Raw genomic sequence first — 21,774 nt, forward strand, 5'->3', positions numbered from 1 at the left:
AAGATTTATCCTTGTTTCCCTATAATTTAGACTGACATCCTGATTATAATAAAAAGTGGCGTACTAAAAATAATGGAGCATATTTTTAACAGCAATTTTCTTATTAACCAAGGATTTTTGGATTATTTCTTATATAAAAACTGGCAAATAGCTTCCAAATAGTAGCTTCTGAAGAAAACGTAATTAAACAATTGCATACAGAATATATTATTTTCATGGGTAACATATATTATCAGAGAGCCAGAGAGCAGACATTTTAGCTTGACCTTAACAGTAGGGTCTGCTTCAAGACCCTTGTGTAAATCGATTGTGTATTTGATCTAAACAAAGGGTAACATTGTTTGTTTTTGCTGAACAGAGCTGTTAGCATTTGTTCTGATTTTAATACTTTCCAGTCCATTTAACTCAGTGAAGAGTTTTTAAGCACAACTCAGTGAACGAAAATCTGAATAGAACATGAAAATAAAATTATTTTGAAGTAGGTTTAATTTCCTTTAAGTTTCATTTTTGTGATATATGTAAAAGTAGATAACATAGAACAAATAAGAAAGAAGAAAAATGTATAATGGACATCATCATAACCTAATCTTTCAGAAGATACAGAATACCAGGTAACAAAAAAAGCCATAGTAATATAAATAGAAATTTGTCGAAGGGCCACATTCTTGTTGGGCTCTTTACAGAGTTTGTCATTACTATCACAACAGCATTAATAATTAGTTATTATTAAAGCATAGGGACACAAGTTGTGAAAAAGCTCCTTAGTGTGTCAACACCACATAGTTTTTATTTTTTTTTATTTTTTTTTTTTTAAAATGTTTTTTTTCAACGTTTATTTATTTTTGGGACAGAGAGAGACAGAGCATGAACGGGGGAGGGGCAGAGAGAGAGGGAGACACAGAATCGGAAACAGGCTCCAGGCTCTGAGCCATCAGCCCAGAGCCTGACGCGGGGCTTGAACTCCCGGACCGCGAGATCGTGACCTGGCTGAAGTCGGACGCTTAACCGACTGCGCCACCCAGGCGCCCCATCACCACATAGTTTTTAGGTGAAAGTGTTGGAATTTGGCCCCAGGTTTCTCTAATTAATAGGTCTTGGCTATTTCAAAACACCATTTCCTTTCAGTGTAAATTTTGCATTCATTGGCAATGTGGTGAAAAAGGAAAATACTCTGGCTTTATCCTCAAAAACTGAGTTTCTGGTCTTAGTTTCCAGACATAAGTGGCTGTGGTAATTATGAACGTATAATGTCTATACCCCAAACAATATGTATGAGGAAGAACCAGAACTGAATAACTTGTCTGCATTATTTCCATGCAAAAGCTCCACAATTATCTGTTATCCCGTTTGTCCTTTATAAAATAACAGGAATTGTCATCTTTCATTGGAAAGAACTCTTCCAAGTTTATAGAACACATACTACATAATTATGATCAGTTGGTCCAATGGCTAGTAGTGAAGCTTAAACACACAAGGCACTTACATAGTATCAAACAGTATCTTTAGAAATACATGGGGCGCCTGGGTGGCGCAGTCGGTTAAGCGTCCGACTTCAGCCAGGTCAAGATCTCACGGTCGGAGATTCTGTGTCTCCCTCTCTCTCTGCCCCTTCCCCGTTCATGCTCAGTCTCTCTCTATCCCAAAAAGAAAAAAATAAACGTTGAAAAAAACATTAAAAAAAAAAAGAAATACAGAAACGGAATTTGTAAAGGACACTTTCTGGAGGCTTTATTTCTTTTTTTAAGAGAGTGTTTATTTTTATTTTTTATTTTTTTCATTTTATTTTTTGAGAGAGAGAGAGAGGAAGTGCGAGTGGGGGAGGGGCAGAGAGTGAGGGGGAACATAGAATCTGAAGCAGGCTCCAGGCTCTGAGGTATCAGCACAGAGCCCCACACGGGGCTCAAACTCACAAATGATGCGATCATGACCTGAGCCTAAGTGGATTACTTAACTGACTGAGCCACTCAGGTGCCCCAAAGAGAGTGCTTACTTTAATGATGTTGCCCCAAGACTAGGCTAATTTCTTATTAGACACAAGGTTGACAGATAATCATAAACTTTTACAAGTCTAGAATATGGATACTTCAAGAAATACCTTCATGAAAAATACCATTAAGAAAATAAATTTTTTTTTTCAGCGTTTATTTATTTTTGGGACAGAGAGAGACAGAGCATGAATGGGGGAGGGGCAGAGAGAGAGGGAGACACAGAATCAGAAACAGGCTCCAGGCTCCGAGCCATCAGCCCAGAGCCTGACGCGGGGCTCGAACTCACGGACCGTGAGATCGTGACCTGGCTGAAGTCGGACGCTTAACCGACTGCGCCACCCAGGCGCCCCCAAAAGCAGCCTTTTAAAGACAGAACACAAACCTGTGTTTAAAAAAAAAAAGAAAATATATGCACAAATCTCTGAGAACAATGTACGTGTAAATATATATAAATACAAAATGTGCATATATACACACACACACACGATGAAAATCACATAAAGCACTCAGACCTGAGTCTTTGTGGCAATTAATGGGCTTATGAAAATGGACTATATAAAAATTATTTTTAAGTTCTAAAATTTTGTAATTTTTGACAATTTGCATGAATAATATGGAACTTTGGAGTATATTTATTGCCTTTCACTTACTCTTTTTTTCTTTGAGTTTTTATTTGAATTGAAAGTTCATCCCCCTGACTTTTTCCTCTTGATGAGACCTGTAAACATTAATACTCTTTCCCTTACATACATGTGTATTCAGAAACACATATACAAATACTGTTTATTAGGGCCAAACTCTTATATTCTATATGACTTAAAGTAGACATTACCAATTTCAAAACATTTTGTTTAATTTGACTAAGAAATATCCAGCAAACATACAGGCAAAAATCTAAAAATTATCCCTAAAAAATACAAGAAAAATACAAAGCTCTCTGCAAAAGCAGGGGTATTCCATGCTGTCCTGGAGGTTCTCGACAATGATAGACAACAAAAAGTGGTTTGTTTTAGAAATGAAAGGATTGACTTCTATAACGGGTAACATGAATGATTAGGTAACTTGTACATAATAAATAATTTTGGATCTCAAGAAATCAACTTTACATATATAGAAGAAAATATAAAACAGAAAAACAATAATAAAATAAAGTGGGAACGTGAATCAAAATTAGTATGTGGCTTCTAAAGCCAGCATCTGGCCTATTGGTGTTTGCTGATCCCTGTAATTGAGCCTTGAGTCTAACATATTTACTATCTGGTTTTTGACAGAAAAGTTTGCAGACTCCTAATAAGAAATATGTTTCTCAATCCTAAATAGTTTCTTATGACCATTCTGGCTAGTTTGCCCTTGATAAGCAATGGCTGTTCTTATTATAAAGATTAGTTTTATCTATTTTTTTTTTAGTTTTATTTTTAACCTTATGTAATCTTATAGTAAATACCTTTTGTTTGCCTGTCTTCTGTATTGTATTTTGTAATGTAAGATTCCTCCATGTTTTTCTGTAATTGTAGATTCTTTATTTACATTGCAACGTAGCATGCATCATATAAATAAAACCCAGTTAACTCAGTTTCTGTGACAACTTTTGGGTGATTTTCAGTTAGCGCTTGTTTCAATACAGTCTTGCTGCATACCAAATCACCACAAACCATAGTGTTTTAAAACACTAACTTTTTACTTGCTCATGATTCTCTGAGATGGAACTTCAGGCAGGTTTCAATGAAGATGTACTACGTCTATTCCCTTTCGTGTTGGCTGATCTAACCTGCATGATTGCAGTCACATGGCAGGTTAGATGGAGACTGGCTCATCCCTTTGGGTTCCCTCACATGTCTGGCAGTAGTTTAAGATAATGGGAACAATGGGGGATTAGATATCTCTTCATCTAATGGGCTAGCCTGACCTTCTTTACCTGGCAATCTGGTTCCAACAGCAGCTTAGATGAGAACACGCTTTACATGATTCTCCTTACAGTATTCATTTATTAATGTTCTAACCAAATTAAGTTACCTAAGTCTAAATTCAAGGGATGGAGAGGTAGATTTCACTTCTTGATGAAATCACATTGCAGAAGGTCTGGGAAGATTTGGGCCATAACTTTTCTTTCTTCCTCAGCCTAACTTCTGGCCAAAATCATTTACATTATTCCTACATGCAGAAAATGCTTACCCTCATCCAAGAACCCCTAAAGTTTCACCCAATTACACCATTCAGCCTCAAACCTCTGATCTTTTAATTATCATCAGATGTTAATACCCGTGAACTTCCTTAGTTTCAGTTCCTTGGGGAGGTACCTCTTATTCAAAAAAAAACAATTCTACCTTCCTTTGGACTGTATATATGAGCATGTGCATAAGTGAATGTATAATTTGTACTTTTATTTATACTATTATTTATAGTTCAATTAATGTCTTACCTTTGATTTTTATAAATCTGCTGCCTTTGGCATTACAAATAGGATACTTATTACAGCTGAATGTAAAGTATTGTTTTGGTTGAACATTATTTTTCTGTCTTTTAAGATCTACACGGCATACATAATGTTTTGTAGGGTCAACAATCAGTTTTATTTTATATTTACCTAGTATTTTTTTTATTTTCCTTTCCTCTGTACTCTTCAATGCAATTTTGTGTATTTTTTTTCCTGTGTTGTTTGTTTTTGCATTATAACTTCTCTCAGTACTCTTTGTCATAGTGCAAGTCTGCTGCTGCAGAATTAACTCAGTTTTACTTCTCTAAATATACCTGCAATTTTCTCCCCGTTTTGAGGCACATTTATAGTGAATTCAGAACATTTGTTTGATCTTTTCTGTAAGCACTTTAAATAGAGCATTCAATTATTTTCTTTCATAATATCTTAAAGCTATCAGAGAAAGGTCTTATTCTTGATCTTATGAAAACAAAGTCTATTTTCTTGGATTGTCATATCTTTTTTATTTGAGCTTCAGTGATCTGCGGTTTGATTATGATGTGTCTGATTTTTCCTTTTCTTGATCCTGTTCTTAAACAGGATCTCCTTACTCCGATCTCCTTACTTCTGTGGGTTGAGATCTGTTTTCAGAAAGAGTAAGCCATTCTCTATACTATTAGTTTTGTCTGATTCCCTCCACTTTTTCCTCCTGTGCCTCTCTTATATGCATATATTAATATAGTATACATATATGTGTGTGTGTGTATGTATAGGCATATGTGTATTTGCATATATGTATATATATACTCAGTCTTTTGCTTAGTCCTACCTCTTTGTTAAATACTTTCTGTATCTTTTTATTCTTCTACTACTTTTATTGAATTAGGATAACTTACACTAACCTGTGGAATTAGAGGTTACATCAGCATCACAGGTGTAAAACAGAAGCAGTCTAAGACAAACAAACTATTTGACAGCCCAAAGACGGGTTTGGGGATATGCTAGCAAGACATGTAGAGAAGTGTTGAATGCCTCTCTTTTGAATGTTAAGATATGTATTACCGGATATCACTGTCTCTGGTATTTTGCTTTTGTACATACTAAGCAAGAAAAGAAACACTTAATACTGTTCTAAATATTTTTCAGCAATTTATTTCTTTTCCTTGCCTAATTGCTCCGCTTACACTTCCGGTGCTATGTTGAACAAAAGTTGTGAGATTATCCCTCTCTTGTTCTGATTCTTATAGGAAACTCTTTCAGCTTTTAACCATTTAACTTGGTATTGGCTGTGACTTGTCATGTATGGCCTTTATTGTTTTGAGGTATGTGCCTTATATATCCAGGTTGTTGAGAGTTTTCATTATGAAAGAGTGTTCAGTTTTGCCTAGTGCTTCTCCTGAGTCTACTGAGATAATCATATGATTTAACTCTTTTTTTTTTATATTTTTTTTAACGTTTATTTATTTTTGAGACAGAGAGAGAGACAGAGCATGAACGGGGGAGGGTCAGAGAGAGAGGGAGACACAGAATCTGAAGCAGGCTCCAGGCTCTGGGCCATCAACCCAGAGCCCGACGCGGGGCTCAAAGTCACGGACCATGAGATGGTGACCTGAGCTGAAGTCGGACGCTTAACCGACCGAGCCACCCAGGCGCCCCATGATTTAACTCTTTATTTTTAATGTAGTATATCACATTTATGGATTTCCATATTTTGATCACCCTTGCATCCTAGGGATAAATCCCACATAAGCATGGTGTATAATTCTTTTCTGCAGTCTGCAAGTATTTTGGTAAGGATATTTGCATCTATATTCAACAGGGATATTGGCCTATAATTTTCTTTTCTTCTAGTGTCCTTGTTTGACTTTGGTATTACAGTAATGCTGGCCTCATAAAATGAGTTTGGAAGTATTCTGTTCTCTTCAACTTTTAGACAATTTTCAGCAGGACTGAAATTAATTCTTCTTTAAATATTTGGTAGAATTCACCAGAAAGCCATTTGGTCTTGAACTTTTCTTTTTTGGGAGGTTTTTGATTACTGATTCAGTGTTTTCATTCATTATTAATCTGTTTAGATTATCTATTTCTTCATAATTGAGACTTTATAGGTTTAAGTAGGTAGAAATTTATTTCTTCTAGGTTATCTAAGTTGTTGGTGTATACTTGTACATGATAGTTTTTTAATCACTGTATTTCTGTGACATCAGTTGTAATGTTTTCTCTTTCATTTCTAATTTGACATGTCTGAGCCCTTTTTTGTACTTGGTAAACTTACCCAAAGTTTTGTCAATTATATCTTTTCAAAAAGGCAGCTTTTGATTTCATTGATCTTTTCTATTGTCATTTTAGTCTCTATTTCATTTATATATTCTCTGAGCTTTATTTATTTCCTTCTACCTTTGGGCTTTGCTTGTTATTTCTTATATTTCCTTGAGATATGAAGTTAGGTTATTTGAGATCTTTGTTTTCTTCCTTAGTAGTTATCACTATATGCTTTCCCGCTGCAGCTGCTTTTGCTCTATAACATATTCTGCATGTTTGTTTCCCTTTCTTTCTGTTTGTCTCAATATATTTTGATTTTGCATTTTAATTATTTTCTTTGATCCACTAACTGTTCAAGAGCATGTTGTTTAATCTCCTTATTGTTGTGATTTTCCTTTTTTTTTTCTTATAATTGACTTCAAGTTTCATACCATTGTCTTTTGAAAAGATGATTGATAGGATTTCAGCCTTCTTAAATTTATTGACTTGTTTTGTGCCTTCACATATGATTTATCCTGAGAATGTGTCATGTGTGTTACAGAAGAATATACATTTTGCTGCTGTTGGATGGAACATGCTGTATATGTCTTTTAGGTCTATCTGGTCTAAAATATAGTTTAAGTCCATTATTTCCTTATTGATTTTCTGTCTCAATGATCTATCCATTGTGGACAGTGAGATATTGAGGTCCTCTACTTTTATTGTATTGCTGTCTATTTCTCCCTTCAGATCTGTTACTCACACTAAATAGGCACACCCTTCTTTATTACTAAATCTGAATGGCTTAGTAGTTCACTGTCTTAAGCCTAGGGCCAGACTGCAGGCCTAGCCAAGTGAGACAGAATGCCACTTTGTAAAGTTTAAAATTATAAGGTTAGAAGTTTAGAATTAGTTAGGAAAGTTAGAATAAGAGGGCCTTAGTTAACTCAGAAATTATTTCTTCATGATACCTATGATCCAAAGGAAACTATCATTGAATCATTATGTAGACTGTTTTAAACAGTAGAGGTTTTATACTTAATGGATATTTTCAATTTCTTGCAATCTATTGAAAACGTTTTATTTCACAGATTTTCATGATTTCTTTTCTTCTTTATGTTTTTTGGTCTTTCTTAGGTATAGATATGAGATATAAAATAAGCAATATTAGCTAGACAGTATTTTAATCCAATAACCAGAAATTATTTTAAATCAATTATTTTTTGCTATGATTTTAAAAGAAAATTAGCTTTTTAAATATGTGGAAGAGAAGCTGGTAGACTCTGTTTATTATGTAAGATATCATATCTTTAAAATTACTATTGATGAAGCTCTGGTGGATTTTTCAAAATTAATTTTAAATTATAGTTTTGCTACTAAAGGAATATTTTGAGAGACATTTAAGAGACCTAACTTATATTTCGTTCTGCTTAATTCTAGAACGTAACTTACCCTTGGGAATAGTTTCATGGGATTTCAAATATTTTATATAATTTAATTAATGTAATAATGCATCAACACTGTAAAATAGGCAGACATACCATTTCTCAATCTATAAATGTGGATACAGTGGTTAGTAGTTGTCGAAGTCCATAGGCTAATGAACGGTGGAGGAAGGGTTTAGACAATAAAGTTTCTCACCAAGGCAGCATTGGCAGTTTGAGTTGGACGATTCTCCTCTGAGAAGGACTGATCTAAAGCCGTAGGATGTTCAGTATTCATGGTTCTTCCCACCAAATTTCAAAAGTAACTCCCTAGTCCTGTGTAGGGAAAAAAGTGAATTACAAGTAGTTAATTCCAGTCTCTGGCTTGTTCCTTATTCACTTAACTGTGTCTTAAAAGAGAAGATATTTTTTAATTTGGATAAAGTCAAATTCATAATACTCTTCTTTTAGATACCCTCTATAAGTTTATATCTAAGACCTCCTTTCCTAACCTAAAGTCAAAAATAACTTCCCTCATAATCTATTCTAGATTTATATTTTTAAATTTTACATCTAAATCAATGAACATTTTAAGTTAATTTCTGTATATATTGTGATTTATGGACTAAGGTTATTTTTCTGCATATAGATATTAAATTTATGGAAGACAGTGTCTTTTTTTTTTCTTCAAATTTACCTTACACCTTTGTTGAAAAACAATTGACCATAAATGTATTTTCCTTCTGCACTCTCTTCTATTCAATTGACATATTTTTCTCTCTTGACTCATAGATTATATTGATCAATATAGCCTTATAATTATTCTTGAAGTCAGGACATAAAAGTCCTTGACATTTATTTTTCTTTTTGAATGTTGTTTTCATTATTCTAGGTCCTTTGAATTTTCAGATGAATTTTAGAATTAGTTTTTCAGTTTCTAAAAAAAAAAAAAATTAAAAATCAAATTGGAATATGTTGAATTTAAAAGTAAATTTCACAGGGATGCCCAGCTAGCTTAGTCAGTAGAATGTAAGACTGTTAAAAGTAAATTTCAGGGGAATTCACTCCAGAAATTTAATTTTACAACCCAGAAAGACAGAAAAAACTTGTCCATTTTCTGAGGTAATATTTATTTTCTCTCATCAATGTTTTGTAGTTTTCAGGACAGAGGTCTTTCATATCATGTATCAGATTTATTCCTAAGTTGATCATAATTTTGGTGCTATTGTAAATGATGATATTAATAGTATTTTTAAAAATTTTAATTTCCAATTAGTGGCTTTTAATAATTGAAATATTGTTGATTTTTGTATGTTGATATTGCATTGTGAAACCCTGGTGAACTCATTTATAAGTTCTAGTAGCTTTTTTGTAGATTTCGTTAAATTATCTTTGTAAAAGCACCTATTGTCTATCAGTAAAGACCATACTTAATTTGTCCCTTAAAATGTGTGTATTTTTTGCATTGTTATATTGGCTAGATATCCAAGACAATGTCGAATAAAAGAAGTGAAAATAGGTATCCTTTTCTTGTTTCTGGTCTTAGAACAATTTAGTCTTTCACCACTAAATGTGATGTTAAAAGAATATTTTTTATTTGTTTTTGAGTTATATATTTTGATATCTGTTTTTCATATTTTTATTGAGATATAATTGGTATAAAACAGTTTAAGATCAGGTATACAACATAACAATTAGGTATTTGTATATATTGCTAAATGATCACAATAACTCTAGTTATGTCTACTTGTACCTATCACCAGACATAGTTACAAGAAATCTTTCAATGAGAATTTTTAACATGTATTCTGTTTTTCATAGATTTTATTTATAGAGCAGTTTTAGGTTTACAAAAAATTAAGGAAAAGTTAAGAGGTTTTTTTTTAATTCAAATTCAAGTTAATTAACATACAGTGTAGAACCCAGTGATTTATTTCTTAGATATGGCACCCAGTGCTCATCCTAAAAAGTGTCCTCCCTAATGTCCATTACCCATTTAACCCATCTCCCCTTCAGCAACCCTCAGTTCATTCTCTGTAATTAAGAGTCTTTTATGGCTTGCCTCCCTCTGTTTTTATTTTTCCTTCCCTTCCTCTCTGTTCATGTGTTTTGTTTCTCAAATTCCACATACGAGTGAAATCATATAATATCTTTCTCTGACTTACTTAGCATAATACAATCTGGTTCCATCCATATTGCTGGGGATGTTACTTTCATTCTTTTTCATTGCCAAGTAGCATTCCATTATATGTATATACCACATCTTCTTTATCCATTCATTAGTCTATGGACATTTGGACTCTTTCCATAATTTGGCTATTGTTAACAGCACTGCTCTTCAAATCAGCATTTTTATATCCTTTTGATAAATTCCTATTAATGTAATTGCTACCCTCTGACCCCACACATGCATAACCTCCACTATTATCATTATCCCCCACCAAAATAGTACATCCATATGATTGACTTAATGTTACAATCTACATTGACACATCATTATCATCTAGAATCCATAGTTGACATTAGAATTCACTCTTGGTTGGGGTGCTGGGTGACTCAGTCAGTTGAGCATCCAACTTCAACAGATATTGCAACTCCTGCATTTGAACCCTTGTTGGGCTCTGTGCTGACAGCTTAAAGTATGGAGCCTGCTTCGGATTCTGTGTCAACCTCTCTCTCTCTCTGCCTCTCCCCCACTAGGACTCTGTCTCTGTCTCTCCAAAAAAAATAATTCACTCTTGGTGTTGTACATTTTATGGATTTGGGAAAATATGTAATCATATATAACCACTATTATAGGATCATACCACTGCCCTAAGAATCTTCTGTGCTTCACCTATTCATCTGTCCTCACCACTAACTCCTGAAAACCACTAGCTTTTTATCATTTCCATAGTTTTTTCCTTTCTAGCACACCATATAGCTGAATCACACAGTATGGAGCCTTTTCACATTGGCTTTTTTCACTTGGTAATATGCATCTAAGTTTCCTTAATGTCTTTTCATAGCTAGGTAGTTAATTTCTTTTGCTGAATAATACTCTACTGTCTGGATATAACACAGTTTGTTTATTCATTCACCTATTGAAGGACCTCTGGGTTGCTTCAAAGTTTCAGAAATTATGAATAAAGCTACTATAAGCATCTGTATGCAGGTTTTTGTGTGGACATGAGTTTTAACTCCTTTGGAAAAACACCAAAAAGCACAACTTCTGGATTGTATAGTAAGAGAATATTTCATTTTTTTAAATAAAATAACAAGCCATCTATCAAAGTGGCTGTACCATTCTACATTCCCACCAGCAATGAATGAGAATTCCTGTTTTTCCCCATCCTCACCAGCATTTGGTGTTGTAACTGTACCAGATTTGGGCTATTCTAATAGGTGTGGAGAGGTAGCTTATTAATATGCATATTTTTATGACATGTGATGTGGAACATCATTTTACATGCTTATTGGCCATCTGTATATCTTCTTTGGTAAGGTTTCTGGGGTTTTTTTATTCATTTTTTTTATTGGGTAGCTTATTGCAGAGTTTTAAGACTTCTGTGCATATTTTACATGGCTGTACTTTTATCAGATGTGTCTTTTACAAATATTTTCTCCCAATCTGTGACTTGTCTCCTCATTCACTTGACATTGGTTTTTGCAGAACAGAACATTTTAATTTGATTAAGGCTAGCTTATCATTTATTTCATGTATCATGCCTTTGGTTTGTATCTAAGAAGTAATCGCCAAACCTAAGGTCTTTTAGATTTTCTATGTGACCCTCTAGGAGTTTTATAGTTGGTGTTTTATATTTGAGGTATGTGATCCATTTTGAGTTAATGTTCGTGAAGAGTATACAGTCTGTATCTAGATTCACTTTTTTGCATGTGGACATCAAATTATTCCTACACCATTTACTGAAAAGATTGAAAGTTTTTCATAGATTCTCTGTAACAGCTTAGGAAAGTTCACGTTTGTGCCAAGTTTGCTAAAAGATTTCATCAGGGATTTTGTAAGATACCTTAAAAAAAACAAAATGGGGTGCCTGGGTGACTCAGTCGGTTAAGCATCTATTTTGTCTCAGGTCATGATCTCCTGGTTCGTGAGTTTGATCCCTGTGGCTGTCTCTATGCTGACAGGTCAAAACCTGGAGCTTGCTTTGGATTCTGTGTCTTTCTGTCCCTCCCCCGCTCACACAAATACTCTCTCTCTTCTCTCTGTGTCCGTCTCACTCTAAAAAATAAATATTAAAAAATGTTTAAAAATGATCATGGTTTTTTCCCAAATGCAGTATGTTAATATTGTGAATTGCATTGACTGATTTTAAATAAACTATTTAAGAATAAAAATATATAAAAGTTGCAAAGATAGTAGAGAGTTCTAGCATACCAGTCACCAGTATCCCTAATGTTAGCATGTTATACAGCCATTGTATATTTGTAAATACTAAGAAATTATCTTTGATATGTAATAATTACCTAAACTCCAGACCTTTCTCAAGGTCTGTTGCAAATTTGTCTAGTCCTTCCATTATTTTTTTTTTCACTCTTTGAGGAAAATATAGACATCATGTAGAATTTAGCATTGACTGACTTTTTTTTAACTTAATGTTACATCAAAATTATGTTCCTGGGACAAACTCCATTGTGTATAATATGCTATTACTTTAATATGTTGCTGGATTCGATGTGATAAATATTTATTAAGAATTTTTACATCTATGCACATGAAAGACATCATTTACTAGTTATTTTTTATTGAAAAATTTGGGGGTGTTTCTGTATTAGAATAAAATATGACTAATAGAATTCATTGGGAACTATTCCCTTCTCTTTAGTTTTCTAGAATATTTTGAGCATGATAGATACTATTTCTTTCTTAAAGCTTTAGTATATGGGGTGCCTGAGTGGCGCAGTCGGTTAAGCATCCAACTTCAGCCAAGTCACGATCTCACGGTCCGTGGGTTCGAGCCCCGCATCGGGCTCTGGGCTGTTGGCTCAGAGCCTGGAGCCTGTTTCTGATTCTGTGTCTTCCTCTCTCTCTGCCCCTCCCCCGTTCATGCTCTGTCTCTCTCTGTCCCAAAAATTAAAAAAAAAAAAAAAAAAAGAAACGTTGAAAGAAAAAAAAAAGCTTTAGTATAATTCCCCAGTGAATACATGTGGGCATCAATAATTTGTCTTTTTTTCTACCTATTCAGTATGATTAGATTATCATTTTTTTAGAGACTTATCAAATTTATCTAAAAAACAAAACAAAAAACTCAGTTTCTGGTTCCATTGATTTATTCTATTGTTTTATTATTTTCTACTGCTTTCCACTCTGATCTTTATTATCTCCTTTCTTCTGCTTATTTTGGTTTTCTTACCTCTCTTTTTCTTGTTCTTATACTAGAGATAAGGTCACTGATTTCAGATCCTTTTTCTTTTCCAAACAGGAATCTGATCTTCCAATTTCCAAGTCTTGCTTTAGTAGAGCATCCCACAAAATTCTGATATGTTGTGTTTGTGTTTTTAAATTCATTCAGTTCAAAATAGTTTCTAATTCTCTTTTTGATTTGTTTCTTTGATACATGATTATTTAGAAGTGTGCTATTTAGTTTCAGATATTTGAGACTTCAGATATCTTACAGTTACTCATTTTTAGTTAAGTTACACAGTGGTCAGAAAACGTAGTATACGTTTTCTCAATATAAGCATTGAGCATTTTGGAACTGTGGATTGATAATACTTATCAAATTTGGAAACTTCTGGCCAATATTTCTTATTTCCTTCATATTTTGTCCCTTCCTCTCTTTCCTCTCCTTTAAGTAGTAATTATATATATTATATATATTATATTATATTATATGTATTATATTATATTATAATACATATAATATTATGTATATATATAAATGACAATGACATATATATATACATATATATATATATTACATATATGGATATTTTCTACTCCTTTGTCTTGTAGGTAACTTCTTTTTTTCCTTCAATACCTTATCTGCTATTAATTCCATACAGAGTATTTTTTCATCTTAGAAATTATAGATTTTATTTCTTTAAGCTTGCTTTGTGTCTTTTTTTTTCTTTTTTACATATTCCAAATCTCCACTGATCCTTTTACATACAGAATACCAATACCAATGTAAAAACTATTTTACCGTCCTTTCTTGCTAATTTTAAGCATCTGTACCATTTGAGTTGGTTTCAATTGAGATAATTCTCTTTACTTTAAGTTCTGCTTTTCTGCTTCTTTGGATACCTGATGGTGTTGAATTGCATGCCATACAGTGTGAGTTTACTTGGTTGAGTTCTGGAATATCGTTGGATAACCGTAATTTCTCTTAAGCTTTTCTCTCCTATGGAAACAGTTTGATCCTTTCAGGACTCATGTGATTTGCTCGGTAGACCTAGAGCAGTGGCAAGTGTAAGGCTAATTATGACCCATTGTCGACGCAGGTCTTTATGAGTCTATATATATGCTTATTCACTCTTTGAGAGACAGAGACAGTGTGAGCAGGGCAGAGACAGAGAGAGAGGGAGACATCAAATTGGAAGCAGGCTCCAGGCTCTGAGCTGTCAGCACAGAGCTCCATGAGGGGCTCAAACTCAGGAACCCTGAGATCATGACCTGAGCCAAGTCGGACGCATAACCGACTGAGCCACCCGGGCTCCCCTGGAGTCTTTTAAATCCCTCATGAGCTAGGAATTGTTCCAGTCTAGGTGGTGGTAACAGGCACTAATTTTTTAATGTGGATCTTCCCTTACCTTGAGTGGTTTCCTCATATCAAAATTTCTGATGAATACTTAATTGCAGGCTCCAGGACTGCTGTGAAGCTCTCCCCTCTCCGTTATTTTGTCTTGTGAACTCTACCTTACTACTATCAGAGACTCAGTTCTGTCTTTTCCTCAGATGAATTCTCCAGTTTCTCTACTGGCAACGTGAGCAGGGAACTCTGCTGCATCAAGACAATAAGTTAGTGAAATTCCTTTCACTTGTTTGCCCATCTTAGAATGATTATTCTACTTTGTTGCCAAAGTGCAGTATCTCAAAGTTGCTGTATCACAGTTTTGGGTTGTTGTTCAGGCAGGAGAATAAATCTAGTACTTGGTATTCTATTTTGTCTATAAGCATAAGTGACCTTCTAACTTAATCTTTCCTTTTAATTAATACATACTCTTTAGTGTGCTTTCGGAAAGAAACTTGAGTTTAGTCTGCTTATCCTTAGAAACTCACAAATGTTCATAAGGGCTAATTATTATTTTGCTATTGTATTTTAGTTTTCTATTTTTCCCTTGGTAATTGGAGAGGTTCAATTATTATCAATATCCATGTAGCTAATGAGTAATATACTGTCAATCAACTTTTTACAGACAATGGATTGTTTCTTCTGTAATTCCCTTTGAGTGTTTTTTATCAAACCTGATGTGTAGAGATTGTACTTTTTCCCTTCTTTGCTCTTTCCTTTTTTTCCTCATTTAAAAAAAAATTGTGTTTGAGTTTTAATCCTTCTAATTCTCAGTGAATTCTTAAGTTTTGAGGATTTTAGTTCTGACATTATTCCTTAAGGTATCTCATCTATTTGTCTGTTTTCTTTCTTAGATGTTCTATTAGAGATTGAAACACTTACCTCTATATTTTATGCCTTTATATTTTATTTTATCCATGATACATTTTTATTACTCAAATATTTTGGTGGAAATTTCTGGTTAAGGGTTTCAGTTTGCTCTACTGAAATTTAAGACAACTTAATATATTATCTCTTCCTGTTACAATTTCAAATGCTATCTCATTAAACAGAGCAGACATATTTAATGGCCTTTTAAAATAGGTCTTTTAACTATTTCAGTGAAACTATAAGTTCCTCTATTTGTGGAATTTCTCATTTGTCTTCAAACACTGTTAATTCTTAGTTTTGAACTGACCCTCAGCAGCAGAATTCTCAAACATCTAGTGATTTTTTTTTTTGCAGCTTATATATTTTTTTTTCATTTTTTAAGTTTTTATTTAAAATTATAGTTAGTAAGCATATAGTGTAACATTGGCTTCGGGAGTAGAATTTGGTGAGTCATCGCCTACATATAATACCCACTGTTCATCACAACTACTGCCCTCCTAAATGCCCATCATACAGTTAGCCCATCCCCCTACACACCTCCCTTCAGCAACCCTCAGTGTGTTTTCTATAGTTAAGAGTCTCTTATGATCTGTTCCCTCTCTTTTTTCCCCCTTTCCCTGTGTTCATCTGTTTTTTTTTCTTAAATTCTACATATGTGCGAAGCCATATTTTTCTTTGACTGACTTGTTTCATTTAACATAATATACTTTAGCTCCATCCACGTCCTTGCAAATGGCAAGCTTTCATTCTTTTTGATGGCTGAGTAAGATTCCATTGTGTAAATATACCACATATTCTTTATCAGTTCATTAGTTGATGGCATTTGGGCTCCTTCCATAATTTGGTTATTGTTGATAATTCTGCTATAACCGTTGAGGTGCATGTGCCCCTTCGAATCAGTATTTCTGTATCCTTTGGGTAAATACAGTAAGACCTTGGAATTTGAGTAACTTGTTCTGTGAGTGTTTTGCAAGCAAACATTTTATAAATTTTAACTTGATAAACAAGTAATGTCTTGCAATACGGGTAGCATGCAATGCCTAATGTCATGCAATCACAACTGAGCCAATGGTTTTTGAAAATCACTTTGATATACGAGTGCTTTGAATTACAAGCATGTTCCAGAACAAAATATGCTTGCAAACCAAGGTTTTACTGTACCTAGGATTGCAATTGCTGGGTCATAGGGTAGTTCTATTTTTTACTTCTTGAGCGACATCCGTACTGTTTTTCACAGTGGCTACACCAGTTTGTATTCTCACCGATAGGGTAAGAGGGTTCACCTTTCTCAACATTCTCAACTAATATCTGTTATTTCCTGTGTAGTTAATTTTAACCATTCCGACAGGTGTGAGGTGATATCTCAGTGTAGTTTTGATTTGTATTTTCCTTATGATGAGTGATGTTGAGCACCTTCTCATGATTCATGTGTTAGATATCTGTAGTTCTTCTTTGGAAAAATTATTCATGTCTTCTTCCCATTTCTTAAGTGGATTATTTATTGTTTGGGTATTGAGTTTGGTAAGTTCTTTACAAATTTTGGATATTAACCCTTTATGAAACATGATATTTGCACATATCTTTTCCTATTCCCAAAGTTGCCTTTTGATTTTGTTGATGGTTTCCTGTTCTGTGCAGAAGCTTTTTATCTTGATGAAGTCCCAACAGTTCATTTTTGCTTTTGATTTCCTTGTCTCTGGAGATGTGTCTAGTTAGAAGTTGCTGCAGAGGGGCGCCTGGGTGGCTCAGTCAGTTGAGCATCCGACTTCTGCTCAGGTCATGATCTCGCGGTCTGTGAGTTCGAGCCCCATGTCGGGCTCTGTGCTGACAGCTCAGAGCCTAGAGCCTGCTTCAGATTCTGTGTCTCCCTCTGTCTCTGCCCCTCACCCACTCATGCTCTGTCTCTCTCTCTCTGTTTAAAATAAATAAACATTAAAAAAAAAAAGAAGAAGAAGAAGAAGTTGCTGTAGCCAAGGTCAAAGAGGTTGCTGCCTGTGTTTTCCTCTAGGATTTTGATCGTTTCCTGTCTCACATTTGGGTCTTTCATCCATTTTGAATTTAGTTTTGTGTGTGGTATAAGAAAGTTGTCCAATTTAATTCTTCTGCATGTTGCTGTCCAGCTTTCCCAACATCATTTGTTGAAGAGACAGGTAACCTTGTTAAAGGTTCTGAATATACTGTTGGTTGACTACTGTGATTCAGTACTTATTGTGGGATTTAGGAAAACTACAATTATGAGGGTTCCCAGGTATTACGGCCCCACATTAATTTTCTGATCATAATATCCACACATAGTGCTTTGTTATGGCAGTGATAAATTACCAGTTTTGCCTGCCAACAGGAGAAGTTAAGGAGACATTGTAGGATTTTTTTCAAATGTCCCAAATATTCTAATTGCTATCTAAGAAATTTTAAATCTGTAATCTGATATCTGCAGAGTCCATATTAAATCTCTTATCAGAAAAATAATTTTACAGTAGTGCATTAGGGGAGAGTTTACTCTACAATTGTTTTTCCATCAGTCACATATAGCCATCATTTTCTTTCCTACAGTAATTCTCCCAAATATTTGATTTGTTGATAAGTGATACTGACAATGTATGTCCTTTGACTTTAAATTAACTGGGCTAGATCTGTGCCATCTTGGTCTACTTTTGGTAAGCATGATTCAATTTATTAAAAAAACCCACAATTTTTAACGTTTATTTTTGAGAGAGAGAGACAGACAGACAGACAACATGAGCAGAGGAAGGGCAGAAAGAGAGGGAGACACAGAATCTGAAGTACCTCCAGGCTCTGAGCTGTCAGCACAGAGCCCAACACAGGGCTTGAACCCTCAGACTGTGAGATCATGACCTGAGCCAAAGTAGGACACTCAACTGACTGAGTCACCCAGGAGCCCCAAGCGTGATTCAATTTATAGTGCATCTTCTTAAGGATTGTTAACAAATGCCTGATCTGGGAATATAATATTTTAAGAGTTTTTTATACATGTTAAATATTTAAACATGTTAAATTACACATGTTAAAGGAACAAATAAAAAAACTCAGTGTGTAATAAAAATTTTGCCAAAATAAAAACAATTATACTATTAAAGTAAAGCAATATAGTTAGTTGTAATATTTTTGTTAGATACTAGATAGATACGTGTCTCATGATTAACCATTTCTCATTTAGCGCATAAAATGCAAAATAATACTCAAGATTTCTAATTCTTTATGAACATTTTAATTATTAAACAAATATAACTTTACCATCCCCACATCAAAGATGTAACAGTGTCGGCCACTTCAATGGTTTTTTTTTTTTTTTTAATTTTTTTTTTCAACTTTTATTTATTTTTGGGACAGAGAGAGACAGAGCATGAACGGGGGAGGGGCAGAGAGAGAGGGAGACACAGAATCGGAAACAGGCTCCAGGCTCTGAGCCGTCAGCCCAGAGCCTGACGCGGGGCTCGAACTCACGGACCGCGAGATCGTGACCTGGCTGAAGTCGGACGCCCAACCGACTGCGCCACCCAGGCGCCCCATTCAATGGTTTTAATTACATCTTAATATTTGAAGTTCTTTGACATGGAAAACATAGCCAACCATATACAAAAAAGGTAGCAGTAATAATATTCTATATGTGTGTCAGGGTTTCACAAAATTGCCTCAACTGCCAAATTTTCTAGTAGTAACTCAGTGATAGAAAATAATCATTGATTGTTGTTCAAGAGTTTGAACACTAACCATCAGTTAATTTATAGTGTATTACTAAAAATATCTAGTGAAAATTGCTTGTCAGAAAAATACATAAAATTTTTAAGTGTCAATAACAGTGATAAGATATTCTCAGATGTTTTCCTTAATACTATTTCCTCTTTTCTATTCTTGACAGTGAATTTAATATAAGAAAGTATCAAAGCAAACTGTCAACTCCCATGCTAGAAAGCATAGTCCATGTAATATGGAAAATAAGCATTTTTGAATAGTATAATCATATAAATATTGACCATCCTGACTACAAAAAACACAGGTTGAAATCACTGAAGGAACCTAGGTAACAAAATTGTTTAATGAAAAGAGCTGATGATAAATAGCTGTTACTGAGATCAACATTTGAAGTAAAGAATAGGAAAAAAAAGAGTAAATTGCAGACTTGTAACTATACGACTTGAATAAGTTATTTTATCAAATAATTGTCACATTTCTAATGTTTATATAGAATTATACATATTTACAAGATCATGTGATACAGATTCTAACTACATCTAATTTATACAGTAATGACATAAATGAAATGGAGCCCATTTCAGATACTCTGTCCCTCTCTCTCTGACTCTCCCCCACTCATGCACACACATGTGATCTCTTTCAAAAATAATAAACATTAAAAATATTTTATAATATAGCATAATATGAAGTATGGTATATATGTTCAGTATATAATTGAGTCTAATACATAATTTATATAACATATATTTAATATATAAAATAAAATTATTTGTTATTAATGTCATTGTCAGTATATTTTAATAAATTCCAGAAAGAAAGAGGTATGGTTTCTATGGTGTCATTCCTTTATGTATGTGCACCTAATTTATGTATCTATGGCCAAATGTAAAACCTGGAACAATGTTTGGAGCAAGACAACATATTAGAATGGAGAGCATGTCTACATTTTTATCAACAATTATATTTTGCTTTGCTTATACCAGTATAGTTTTGACTACTTAGAATTATTCATCTAATTTCATCAAAACATGTGTTATAGTTCATGGAAATATTGTAAGAATTTTTTCTAAATATTGTCATAAAAATAAAATTTCATGAAAAAAATATCATTATATCAATAACCTTCACAGCATGTGCTAAACAGGACTCACGTCTTTGATGGCAAGTTTGTCTCTTTGTCTATTCCGTTATCTGATGTTCTTCTACTTGACATTTTAAGTTATTGCTCCTGTCTATATAATTTATTTTCTCTGGACACAGAAAGGAGTAGCACCACCTGCACACTGTTCATACTTGAGCTAATTAATTCTCCTTCAATGTGTACTTGAACACATTTTCATTTTGGTCTACAGTGGAAGAGGTATTGCACTGAGCTCTAGTATAGCAAGGTTTGCAGAAAACGTCTGTGCTTCAGAAGACCGTGGTTTGATAGTAAAATAATTCTAACATTTCACATTGAAAAGGTAAAGCTAGTTAAACTACAACTCAATTTAACCTTAATTATATTTTAATAGCTTTATTTACACAAATGTATACAAAACTCACTCATTCTAAGTGTCCAATTCAGACACTTTTAATAAACTTCTATGATTTTGCAGCCATAAATATATTCCAGCTCTAGAACTTTAAAATCATTCCTCAAAATGTTCCTTAGCCTCCTTTGCAATAAATTCCCATTTCTTTCCTTGACTAGACAACCACCAATAGCTATAGATTTTCTTCTCAAAATTCCTGTAAATGGAATCATAAATTTTGTGTTCTTTTGGGTCTGGTTTCTTTCACCTGGTTTATTTCTTGTTATTGCTGAGTGGTATACCATTATATGGATATGCAACTTTGTATTATCAACTAAGTAATCAATGGAGTTTGGACTGGATATAATGATTTTGGGGCATTATGAATAATATTTATATGAATTTATGCATGTGAGTCTTTGTATGTAGGTTTTGACTTTTCATATGATTCAGTAATTCTCCTTAGGCTTGAGTTCCCTACCAAATTGTTGAAGATACTTAGTATTGTCAGTCTTTCAGATTACCACCATTCTAGTGTGTGTTCTAGGTATTTCGTGGTGGTTTAATTTACATTTCCTGAGTGACTAAAGATATAGAACTCCTTTTCATGTGCTTATTAGATATTTGTGTATCTTCATTGGGGAATTTCATTGCAAATGTTTTGCCCATTTCCTTTTTGGGTTTTTTTAGTTGCCTTACAATTGAGTTGTAAGAGATTTTTATATATTGTGGATAAATATGATTTTTCATGCATATGATTAGCAAATATACCCTTTCAGTCTATAGCTTGACTTTTCATTTTCTTTATGGTACAACTGGAAGAACCAAAATGTGGGTTTGGTGCTCAAAGTTCAGCCAGTTCTCAAGACCGAC

The 21,774-nt window shown here is 33.8% G+C and overlaps 1 long non-coding RNA gene across 1 annotated transcript in view; it reads right to left on the minus strand.

The window, feature by feature from the left end:
- Positions 1-1,590: 1,590 nt before the first annotated feature.
- Positions 1,591-21,774, minus strand: part of LOC125173336 (uncharacterized) — a 41,548-nt gene continuing 21,364 nt past the window's right edge. The window contains exons 3-4 of the long non-coding RNA XR_007154997.1: positions 8,284-8,402; positions 1,591-1,634 (exon numbers count right to left, since the gene is read on the minus strand). This is a non-coding gene — a long non-coding RNA (uncharacterized LOC125173336). The remainder of the gene's footprint in view (positions 1,635-8,283; positions 8,403-21,774) is intronic.

This window comes from Prionailurus viverrinus, chromosome C1 (genome assembly GCF_022837055.1).
Source record: "Prionailurus viverrinus isolate Anna chromosome C1, UM_Priviv_1.0, whole genome shotgun sequence".
Taxonomy (NCBI): Eukaryota; Metazoa; Chordata; class Mammalia; order Carnivora; family Felidae; genus Prionailurus; species Prionailurus viverrinus.